This window comes from Danio rerio, chromosome 16 (genome assembly GCF_052040795.2).
Source record: "Danio rerio strain M-AB ecotype USA chromosome 16, GRCz13ab, whole genome shotgun sequence".
Classification (NCBI taxonomy): domain Eukaryota; kingdom Metazoa; phylum Chordata; class Actinopteri; order Cypriniformes; family Danionidae; genus Danio; species Danio rerio.
The window spans coordinates 20698031-20708973 of NC_141036.1; the positions used below are offsets into that span (position 1 = coordinate 20698031).

At 38.4% G+C, this 10943-nt stretch overlaps 1 long non-coding RNA gene across 1 annotated transcript; it reads right to left on the bottom strand.

The window, feature by feature from the left end:
• Positions 1-6326: 6326 nt before the first annotated feature.
• LOC147840231 (uncharacterized) lies at positions 6327-6977 on the bottom strand. The gene is made up of 3 exons (XR_015511256.1): positions 6794-6977; positions 6568-6635; positions 6327-6436 (listed from the first exon to the last, which is right to left on the bottom strand). It is a non-coding gene; the product is annotated as an uncharacterized LOC147840231 (long non-coding RNA).
• Positions 6978-10943: the final 3966 nt, after the last annotated feature.

Consider the following 10943-nt stretch of genomic DNA (forward strand, 5'->3'; position numbering starts at 1 on the left):
TTTGCATTACTGCTTATTTTGACCTCTGCTGGCTCTGAAAAGCTCATTTTCAACGTTCAATTCAGAATGTGATAAAAACAGATCCAGCCACTAAAAAGCATTTTCTTTTTGTTTTAGACAACATTTCATGCACTGTTAAATATGTTTAAGAAAGTTGCAAGTGAAAATCTATGTCTCTGACTGAGTTTGCATTACTGCTTATTTTGACCTCTGCTGGCTCTGAAAAGCTCATTTTCAACGTTCAATTCAGAATGTGATAAAACCAGATCCAGCTACTAAAATGCATCATTCTTTTTGTTTTAGACAACATTTCATGCACTGTAAAACATGTTAAAGCAAGTTGCAAGTGAAAATCTATGTCTTTGACTGAGTTTGGATTACTGCTTATTTTGACCTCTGCTGGCTGAGAACAGCTCATTTTCAACATTCAATTCAGAATGTGATAAAACCAGATCCAGCCACTAAAATGCATCATTCTTTTTGTTTTAGACAACAATTCTTGCACTGTTAAACATGTTAAAGCAAGTTGCAAGTGAAAATCTATGTCTCTGACTGAGTTTGCATTACTGCTTATTTTGACCTCTGCTGGCTGAGAACAGCTCATTTTCAACGTTGAATTCAGAAAGTGATAAAACCAGATCCAGCCACTAAAATGCATCATTCTTTTTGTTTTAGACAACATTTCATGCACTGTTAAACATGTTAAAGCAAGTTGCAAGTGAAAATATATGTCTATGACTGAGTTTGCATTACTGCTTATTTTGACCTCTGCTGGCTGAGAACAGCTCATTTTCAACGTTGAATTCAGAAAGTGATAAAACCAGATCCAGCCACTAAAATGCATCATTCTTTTTGTTTTAGACAACATTTCATGCACTGTTAAACATGTTAAAGCAAGTTGCAAGTGAAAATCTTTGTCTCTGACTGAGTTTGCATTACTGCTTATTTTGACCTCTGCTGGCTCTGAACGGCTCATTTTCAACGTTGAATTCAGAAAGTGATAAAACCAGATCCAGCCACTAAAATGCATCATTCTTTTTGTTTTAGACAACATTTCATGCACTGTTAAATATGTTTAAGAAAGTTGCAAGTGAAAATCTATGTCTCTGACTGAGTTTGCATTACTGCTTATTTTGACCTCTGCTGGCTCTGAAAAGCTCATTTTCAACGTTCAATTCAGAATGTGATAAAACCAGATCCAGCCACTAAAATGCATCATTCTTTTTGTTTTAGACAACATTTCATGCACTTTTAAACATGTTAAAGCAAGTTGCAAGTGAAAATCTATGTCTCTGACTGAGTTTGCATTACTGTTTATTTTGACCTCTGCTGGCTCTGAACGGCTCATTTTCAACGTTGAATTCAGAAAGTGATAAAACCAGATCCAGCCACTAAAATGCATCATTCTTTTTGTTTTAGACAACATTTCATGCACTGTTAAACATGTTAAAGCAAGTTGCAAGTGAAAATCTATGTCTATGACTGAGTTTGCATTACTGCTTATTTTGACCTCTGCTGGCTCTGAAAAGCTCATTTTCAACGTTCAATTCAGAATGTGATAAAACCAGATCCAGCTACTAAAAAGCATTTTCTTTTTGTTTTAGACAACATTTCATGCACTGTTAAATATGTTTAAGAAAGTTGCAAGTGAAAATCTATGTCTCTGACTGAATTTGCATTACTGCTTATTTTGACCTCTGCTGGCTCTGAAAAGCTCATTTTCAACGTTCAATTCAGAATGTGATAAAACCAGATCCAGCCACTAAAATGCATCATTCTTTTTGTTTTAGACAACATTTCATGCACTGTTAAACATGTTAAAGCAAGTTGCAAGTGAAAATCTATGTCTCTGACTGAGTTTGCATTACTGCTTATTTTGACCTCTGCTGGCTGAGAACAGCTCATTTTCAACGTTGAATTCAGAAAGTGATAAAACCAGATCCAGCCACTAAAATGCATCATTCTTTTTGTTCAATTCAATTCAATTCAGCTTTATTTGTATAGCGCTTTTACAATGTAGATTGTGTCAAAGCAGCTTCACATAAATGGTCATAGTAACTGGAACAGTGTGGTTCAGTAACTGGAACAGTGTGGTTCAGGTTTTAGTGTTTAAGTTCAGTTCAGTTCAGTTTAGCTCTGTTCAGTGTGATTTAATCATTACTGAGAGTTCAAACACTGAAGAGCAAATTCATCGATGCGTAGCTCTACCAATCCTGAACCATGCGAGGCAGTGGCGACAGCGGAGAGGGAAAAAAAACTTCACCTGATGGGAGTGAAGAAAAAAGACCTTGAGAGAACCAGACTCAGTTGGGCACGACCATTTTAATTTCTCTGCTGGCCAAAAGTCTTGTGCAGAACTTCATTCGCCGTGGTTTATGCTGGAAGATGGCCTCAATGAAGACTCGTCTGTCCCTGGAGCGTCGCTGGAATCAGACACATGTTCTCCACTCCCCACGACCATCAGCGCAGCAGCAGCTCAGGATATGGCCTGGTCCCGGATATGGAATCCTTGGGATCATCTCGTCGCTGGTCTTGGATCCAATCAGTGACTCCGCCTAATCTGAGGACCTCGGGATGAGTATCCCCAGGTGAAAATAGAGAATAAAGAGAATAATTAGCGTAGCTGCTGTTCATAGTGTATATAAGCAAGATGTAGAAGCCAGTGTGGAACCCGCTAGGTGATGCACTGAGTGTATGCTTTACTAAACAGATAGGTCTTTAATCTAGTTTTGAACTGGGAGAGTGTGTCTGAGCCTCGGACGTTATCAGGAAGGCTATTCCAGAGTGTAGGAGCCATGAAAGAGAAGGCTCGACCTCCTTTACTTGATTTTGCTATTCTAGGTACTACCAGAAGCCCTGAATTTTGAGATCTTAAGGAGCGAGTTGGTTCGTAGCGAGACAGAAGGTTGGTTAGATAAACAGGAGCTAGATTATTTAGAGCTTTATACGTGAGAAGTAATATTTTAAATTCAATACGAAATTTAACAGGCAGCCAGTGTAAGGAGAATAAAATTGGGGTTATATGATCATATTTTCTAGACCTGGTCAGAACTCTGGCTGCTGCATTTTGTACTAATTGAAGTTTGTTAATAGAGGATGCTGGGCAGCCAGCAAATAGAGCATTACAGTAATCCAGTCTCGAAGTCATAAAAGCATGGACTAGCTTTTCTGCATCTGAGATGGATAGCATATTTCGTAATTTAGCGATATTTCTCAGATGAAAGAAGGCAGTTTTTGTGACATGGGATATATGGTTTTTAAAAGTTAGATTGCTGTCTAATATGACACCCAGATCTTTTATAGTAGAGCTAAAACTAACTTTGTATCCCTCTAATTGTAAATTGAGTTGCGAGATCTGCTGTGTGCAAGATTTAGGCCCAATAAGTAATAATTCTGTTTTGTCTGAGTTTAAGAGAAGAAAATTGTTGGTCATCCAGTCTTTGATGTCTTTGATACACTCAGTTAGTTTCGAAAGTTCAGACGTCTCGTCAGGTTTAGTGGAAATATATAATTGAGTATCATCTGCATAGCAGTGAAAGCTGATCCCATGTCTTCTAATAATGTCTCCCATAGGTAGCATGTAAATTGTAAACAGTAAAGGGCCTAAAACTGATCCTTGAGGCACCCCATACTTTACTGGGCAGATTTGTGAAGGCTGTCCATTAAGATTCACAAACTGGTAGCGGTCAGTTAAGTATGACTTAAACCATTGTAGAGCCTGTCCCTGGACACCTGTAGACTTTAAACGATTTATGAGGATATTGTGGTCAATGGTATCAAATGCCGCACTAAGATCGAGTAAAACTAATAGCGAGACGCACCCTCGGTCAGCAGCTAAGAGTAAATCGTTGGTTATTTTCACTAAGGCGGTTTCTGTACTGTGGTGAGCCCTGAAACCTGACTGAAACACTTCAAAAATATTGTTCGTCTGCAGATAAGAGCATAATTGAGTGGAAACAACTTTTTCTAGTATTTTAGACATAAATGGAAGATTTGAAATAGGCCTATAGTTAGCTAAGTTGTTGGTGTCTAGTTGCGGTTTCTTAATAATAGGCTTAATAACAGCTAGCTTGTAAGAGTTTGGAACATGGCCTATAGATAAAGAAGAGTTGATAATGTTAAGAAGAGGTTCTCCTATAGCAGGTAGCAGCTCTTTCAGTAATTTTGTTGGAATTGAGTCCAGCATACACGTAGCTGGTTTAGAGCTATTTATAATTTTCACTAACTCTTCATGTTCTATGATTTTGAAGCAGTGTAGGTTATTATTATGATTTAATGAAATATTTACAGGATTTGGAGTATAAGCCGGTGCAGAAAGTTTGGCATCTCCTATTTTCTGTCTAAAGCCTTCTATTTTAGTACTGAAAAAATTCATGAAGTCATCACTACTAATTTGCGGTGGAGTAGTTTGTTCCAAGGATGACCGATTATTTGCTAATTTAGAGATGGTGTTAAATAAAAATCTAGGATTGTTATGATTATTTTCTATCAGTTTGCGCAGGTGCTCGGTCCTGGCAGATTTTTGAGCCCTCCTATAGCTGGACATACTGTCTTTGTACGCAATTCTAAAGACCTCTAAATTAGTTTTTTTCCATTTACGTTCCAGGGCGCGGGTTGCTGTTTTGAGCGCACGAGTATGACTATTATACCATGGTATAGTTTTAATCTCTCTAGCCTTTTTTAATTTGATGGGTGCCACAGTATTTAGTGTGCTAGTAAAGATGGCATCCATACTGCTGGTTACTACATCAAGATCATTTGAGTTTGCGGGTGCATTACGAAATAGAGAGAGATCAGGTAAGTTATTTATAAATTCATCTTTAGTTGACGGAACAATAGTTCTACTAGGGCGAAGTATTGGAGCGGGTTTGCTGATTTCAGGTAAACATAGCTTATATAGTAAGAGGTAGTGATCTGTAATATCATCACTTTGTGGTATAATGTCTACGTCAATAACCTCGATTCCATAAGACAGAATTAGATCTAATGTATGCTTTAAGCGATGGGTTGGACCCACAACGTTTTGCTTTATCCCAAGTGAGTGTATTAAATCCATAAACGCGAGCCCTAATGTATCATTAGCGTCATCTATGTGGATGTTAAAGTCACCTACAATTAGCATTTTATCAGTTTTGACTAGTAAGTCAGAAATAAAATCAGAAAATTCTTTTAGAAATTTGACATAGGGTCCTGGGGGTCTATATATGGTGATTAAAGCGAGAGATAACATAGGTTTTTGTATAGTATCTGGAAGCTGAACATTAAGCGATAATACTTCAAAGGAGCTAAACATAAGTCCGTTTCTCTGTTTAATATTAAGGAAATCACTAAAGATTGATGCAACTCCACCACCACGACCAGTTTGACGAGCCTCATGTTTATATAAGAATCCTGGAGGAGTTGCTTCATTTAAGCTAATATAGTCATTTTGTTTCAGCCAGGTTTCAGTGAGACAGAGTGCATTAAGATTGTTTTCTGTTATTATTTCATTAATGATAAGTGCTTTAGGTGCAAGTGACCTGATGTTTAGAAGACCAAGTTTTACGAAATTTGTATTTTCACTTTCTACTGGTTTTTCTGGTTTGATTCTTACTAGATTTTTCCTGGAGCACACAGTACGTTTATTTCTTAATCTAATAATACGAGGAACAGACACAGTCTCTATAGGATTCGCCAGATATGCGTTACTGATGTTTAAGTGGGGTGAACAAGAGTCTAGGTGGCTATAGTGTGAATTTTGTGAATTTTTACCTGCTAGTCAGATGGTGCGAAGTAGTCTGGAGATGTTGTCCGACAGGAGTTCAGCTCCGGCTCGACTGGGGTGCAGGCCGTCAGGACGGAAGAGCCTAGGACGCTCCCAGAAAAGATTCCAGTTATTAGCAAAGAGCAATTTCTGTTCTTTACACCATGTTATTAGCCATTCATTCAAAGCTAAAAGTCTACTGAACCTTTCATTTCCTCGGCGGTAGGTAGGAAGCGGCCCAGAAACGATGATCTGCGTGGCGGGCGAGGTGCGTCGAACCGTCTCGATCAGGCTCCTGAAGTCCTTCTTCAGGATCTCCGACTGCCGGAGCCCGGTGTCGTTTGTCCCCACGTGGAGGACAACGGCACCAGGGCTCTCGGCAGCGCCCAGGATGGTTGGAATCTGTGTAGAAATATTTTTCACACGGGCACCAGGAAAGCAGAAAGTACGTACTTTATTACCTTTTGAGGAGGCGGCACGGACGTGACGAACGATCGAGTCACCGATGATGGCCACATCGGGACCCGACTCGCGGAGAGGGGAGAAGCGGTTCTCCGTGGAGATCTCGAACACAGGCGGAGCATTCTGCCCCGGGATCTGGGAAGCACCTTGCGCGGCTGCACCCAGGCGCCGTGGTAGCCGGGTGTCGGCGTGAACGACGCCTGGCTGAGCCGCGCCCCGGGTGCGCTGGGCCTGGACAGAGAAGGACGCGGGGTTGAGGTAGAGGGAATGATGTGGTTGTAATTTCCACGTACCTTAGGTGATGAGACGGCCTTAGCATTAGATACGACGAGAAGTCGTTCCCGTAGCCGCGACCGTCTTACCACCAGCGCGCGGATCTGGGACTCCACTTCTTCCAGCTCCAGCTCCAACGCCTCCATCGATGCTTCTCCTGCACACAAGGACAGAGACGGAAGCGACATTTTACGGGTTAAAAGAGCAAAGCCAGTAAGTCAAAAGTGTATGGTTAAAGAGGTCGGTAGCTTTAGCTGACCAGCGGCGCTAGCAGGCTAAAGCTACAAACAACAGGCGGATGCTCGAGGGACAGACCGTTTTTAAAGCAGCTTTGTTTGTATAAATGTATTAAGGGTTTGGTCACCCTAAGTAGGAGAGACAAATACTTAGCGAATGAGGAAGAATTTAATGATTAAGATTTAAATTGCGAGTAAATAGCAAGTCCAAACTTCAAGCACACAGTGTGTGACCGAACGGAGACAGTGACGCCAGTGACGTCACTCGAGCATGCGTTTTAGACAACATTTCATGCACTGTTAAACATGTTAAAGCAAGTTGCAAGTGAAAATCTATGTCTATGACTGAGTTTGCATTACTGCTTATTTTGACCTCTGCTGGCTGAGAACAGCTCATTTTCAACGTTCAATTCAGAATATGATAAAACCAGATCCAGCCACTAAAATGCATCATTCTTTTTGTTTTAGACAACATTTCATGCACTGTTAAACATGTTAAAGCAAGTTGCAAGTAAAAATATATGTCTATGACTGAGTTTGCATTACTGCTTATTTTGACCTCTGCTAGCTCTGAAAAGCTCATTTTCAACGTTCAATTCAGAATGTGATAAAACCAGATCCAACCACTAAAAAGCATTTTCTTTTTGTTTTAGACAACATTGCATGCACTGTTAAATATGTTTACGAAAGTTGCAAGTGAAAATCTATGTCTCTGACTGAGTTTGCATTACTGCTTATTTTGACCTCTGCTGGCTCTGAAAAGCTCATTTTCAACGTTCAATTCAGAATGTGATAAAACCAGATCCAGCCACTAAAATGCATCATTCTTTTTGTTTTAGACAACATTTCATGCACTGTTAAACATGTTAAAGCAAGTTGCAAGTGAAAATCTATGTCTCTGACTGAGTTTGCATTACTGCTTATTTTGACCTCTGCTGGCTGAGAACAGCTAATTTTCAACGTTCAATTCAGAAAGTAATAAAACCAGATCCAGCCACTAAAATGCATCATTCTTTTTGTTTTAGACAACATTTCATGCACTGTTAAACATGTTAAAGCAAGTTGCAAGTGAAAATCTATGTCTATGACTGAGTTTGCATTACTGCTTATTTTGACCTCTGCTGGCTCTGAAAAGCTCATTTTCAACGTTCAATTCAGAATGTGATAAAACCAGATCCAGCCACTAAAATGCATCATTCTTTTTGTTTTAGACAACATTTCATGCACTGTTAAATATGTTAAAGCAAGTTGCAAGTGAAAATCTATGTCTCTGACTGAGTTTGCATTACTGCTTTTTTTGACCTCTGCTGGCTCTGAACGGCTCATTTTCAACGTTGAATTCAGAAAGTGATAAAACCAGATCCAGCCACTAAAATGCATCATTCTTTTTGTTTTAGACAACATTTCATGCACTGTTAAACATGTTAAAGCAAGTTGCAAGTGAAAATCTATGTCTATGACTGAGTTTGCATTACTGCTTATTTTGACCTCTGCTGGCTCTGAACAGCTCAATTCAGAAAGTGATAAAACCAGATCCAGCCACTAAAATGCATCATTCTTTTTGTTTTAGACAACATTTCATGCACTGTTAAACATGTTAAAGCAAGTTGCAAGTGAAAATCTATGTCTCTGACTGAGTTTGCATTACTGCTTATTTTGACCTCTGCTGGCTGAGAACAGCTCATTTTCAACGTTCAATTCAGAATGTGATAAAACCAGATCCAGCCACTAAAATGCATCATTCTTTTTGTTTTAGACAACAATTCATGCACTGTTAAACATGTTAAAGCAAGTTGCAAGTGAAAATCTATGTCTCTGACTGAGTTTGCATTACTGCTTATTTTGACCTCTGCTGGCTCTGAAAAGCTCATTTTCAACGTTCAATTCAGAATGTGATAAAACCAGATCCAGCCACTAAAAAGCATTTTCTTTTTGTTTTAGACAACATTTCATGCACTGTTAAACATGTTAAAGCAAGTTGCAAGTGAAAATATATGTCTATGACTGAGTTTGCATTACTGCTTATTTTGACCTCTGCTGGCTGAGAACAGCTAATTTTCAACGTTCAATTCAGAAAGTAATAAAACCAGATCCAGCCACTAAAATGCATCATTCTTTTTGTTTTAGACAACATTTCATGCACTGTTAAACATGTTAAAGCAAGTTGCAAGTGAAAATCTATGTCTATGACTGAGTTTGCATTACTGCTTATTTTGACCTCTGCTGGCTCTGAAAAGCTCATTTTCAACGTTCAATTCAGAATGTGATAAAACCAGATCCAGCCACTAAAATGCATCATTCTTTTTGTTTTAGACAACATTTCATGCACTGTTAAATATGTTAAAGCAAGTTGCAAGTGAAAATCTATGTCTCTGACTGAGTTTGCATTACTGCTTATTTTGACCTCTGCTGGCTCTGAACGGCTCATTTTCAACGTTGAATTCAGAAAGTGATAAAACCAGATCCAGCCACTAAAATGCATCATTCTTTTTGTTTTAGACAACATTTCATGCACTGTTAAACATGTTAAAGCAAGTTGCAAGTGAAAATCTATGTCTCTGACTGAGTTTGCATTACTGCTTATTTTGACCTCTGCTGGCTGAGAACAGCTCATTTTCAACGTTCAATTCAGAATGTGATAAAACCAGATCCAGCCACTAAAATGCATCATTCTTTTTGTTTTAGACAACAATTCATGCACTGTTAAACATGTTAAAGCAAGTTGCAAGTGAAAATCTATGTCTCTGACTGAGTTTGCATTACTGCTTATTTTGACCTCTGCTGGCTCTGAAAAGCTCATTTTCAACGTTCAATTCAGAATGTGATAAAACCAGATCCAGCCACTAAAAAGCATTTTCTTTTTGTTTTAGACAACATTTCATGCACTGTTAAACATGTTAAAGCAAGTTGCAAGTGAAAATATATGTCTATGACTGAGTTTGCATTACTGCTTATTTTGACCTCTGCTGGCTGAGAACAGCTAATTTTCAACGTTCAATTCAGAAAGTAATAAAACCAGATCCAGCCACTAAAATGCATCATTCTTTTTGTTTTAGACAACATTTCATGCACTGTTAAACATGTTAAAGCAAGTTGCAAGTGAAAATCTATGTCTATGACTGAGTTTGCATTACTGCTTATTTTGACCTCTGCTGGCTCTGAAAAGCTCATTTTCAACGTTCAATTCAGAATGTGATAAAACCAGATCCAGCCACTAAAATGCATCATTCTTTTTGTTTTAGACAACATTTCATGCACTGTTAAATATGTTAAAGCAAGTTGCAAGTGAAAATCTATGTCTCTGACTGAGTTTGCATTACTGCTTATTTTGACCTCTGCTGGCTCTGAACGGCTCATTTTCAACGTTGAATTCAGAAAGTGATAAAACCAGATCCAGCCACTAAAATGCATCATTCTTTTTGTTTTAGACAACATTTCATGCACTGTTAAACATGTTAAAGCAAGTTGCAAGTAAAATTATATGTCTATGACTGAGTTTGCATTACTGCTTATTTTGACCTCTGCTGGCTCTGAAAAGCTCATTTTCAACGTTCAATTCAGATTTTGATAAAACCAGATCCAGCCACTAAAATGCATCATTCTTTTTGTTTTAGACAACAATTCATGCACTGTTAAACATGTTAAAGCAAGTTGCAAGTGAAAATCTATGTCTCTGACTGAGTTTGCATTACTGCTTATTTTGACCTCTGCTGGCTCTGAAAAGCTCATTTTCAACGTTCAATTCAGAATGTGATAAAACCAGATCCAGCCACTAAAAAGCATTTTCTTTTTGTTTTAGACAACATTTCATGCACTGTTAAACATGTTAAAGCAAGTTGCAAGTGAAAATATATGTCTATGACTGAGTTTGCATTACTGCTTATTTTGACCTCTGCTGGCTCTGAAAAGCTCATTTTCAACGTTCAATTCAGAATGTGATAAAACCAGATCCAGCCACTAAAAAGCATTTTCTTTTTGTTTTAGACAACATTTCATGCACTGTTAAATATGTTTAGGAAAGTTGCAAGTGAAAATCTATGTCTGTGACTGAGTTTGCATTACTGCTTATTTTGACCTCTGCTGGCTGAGAACAGCTCATTTTCAACGTTCAATTCAGAATGTGATAAAACCAGATCCAGCCACTAAAATGCATCATTCTTTTTGTTTTAGACAACATTTCATGCACTGTTAAACATGTTAAAGCAAGTTGCAAGTGAAAATCTATGTCT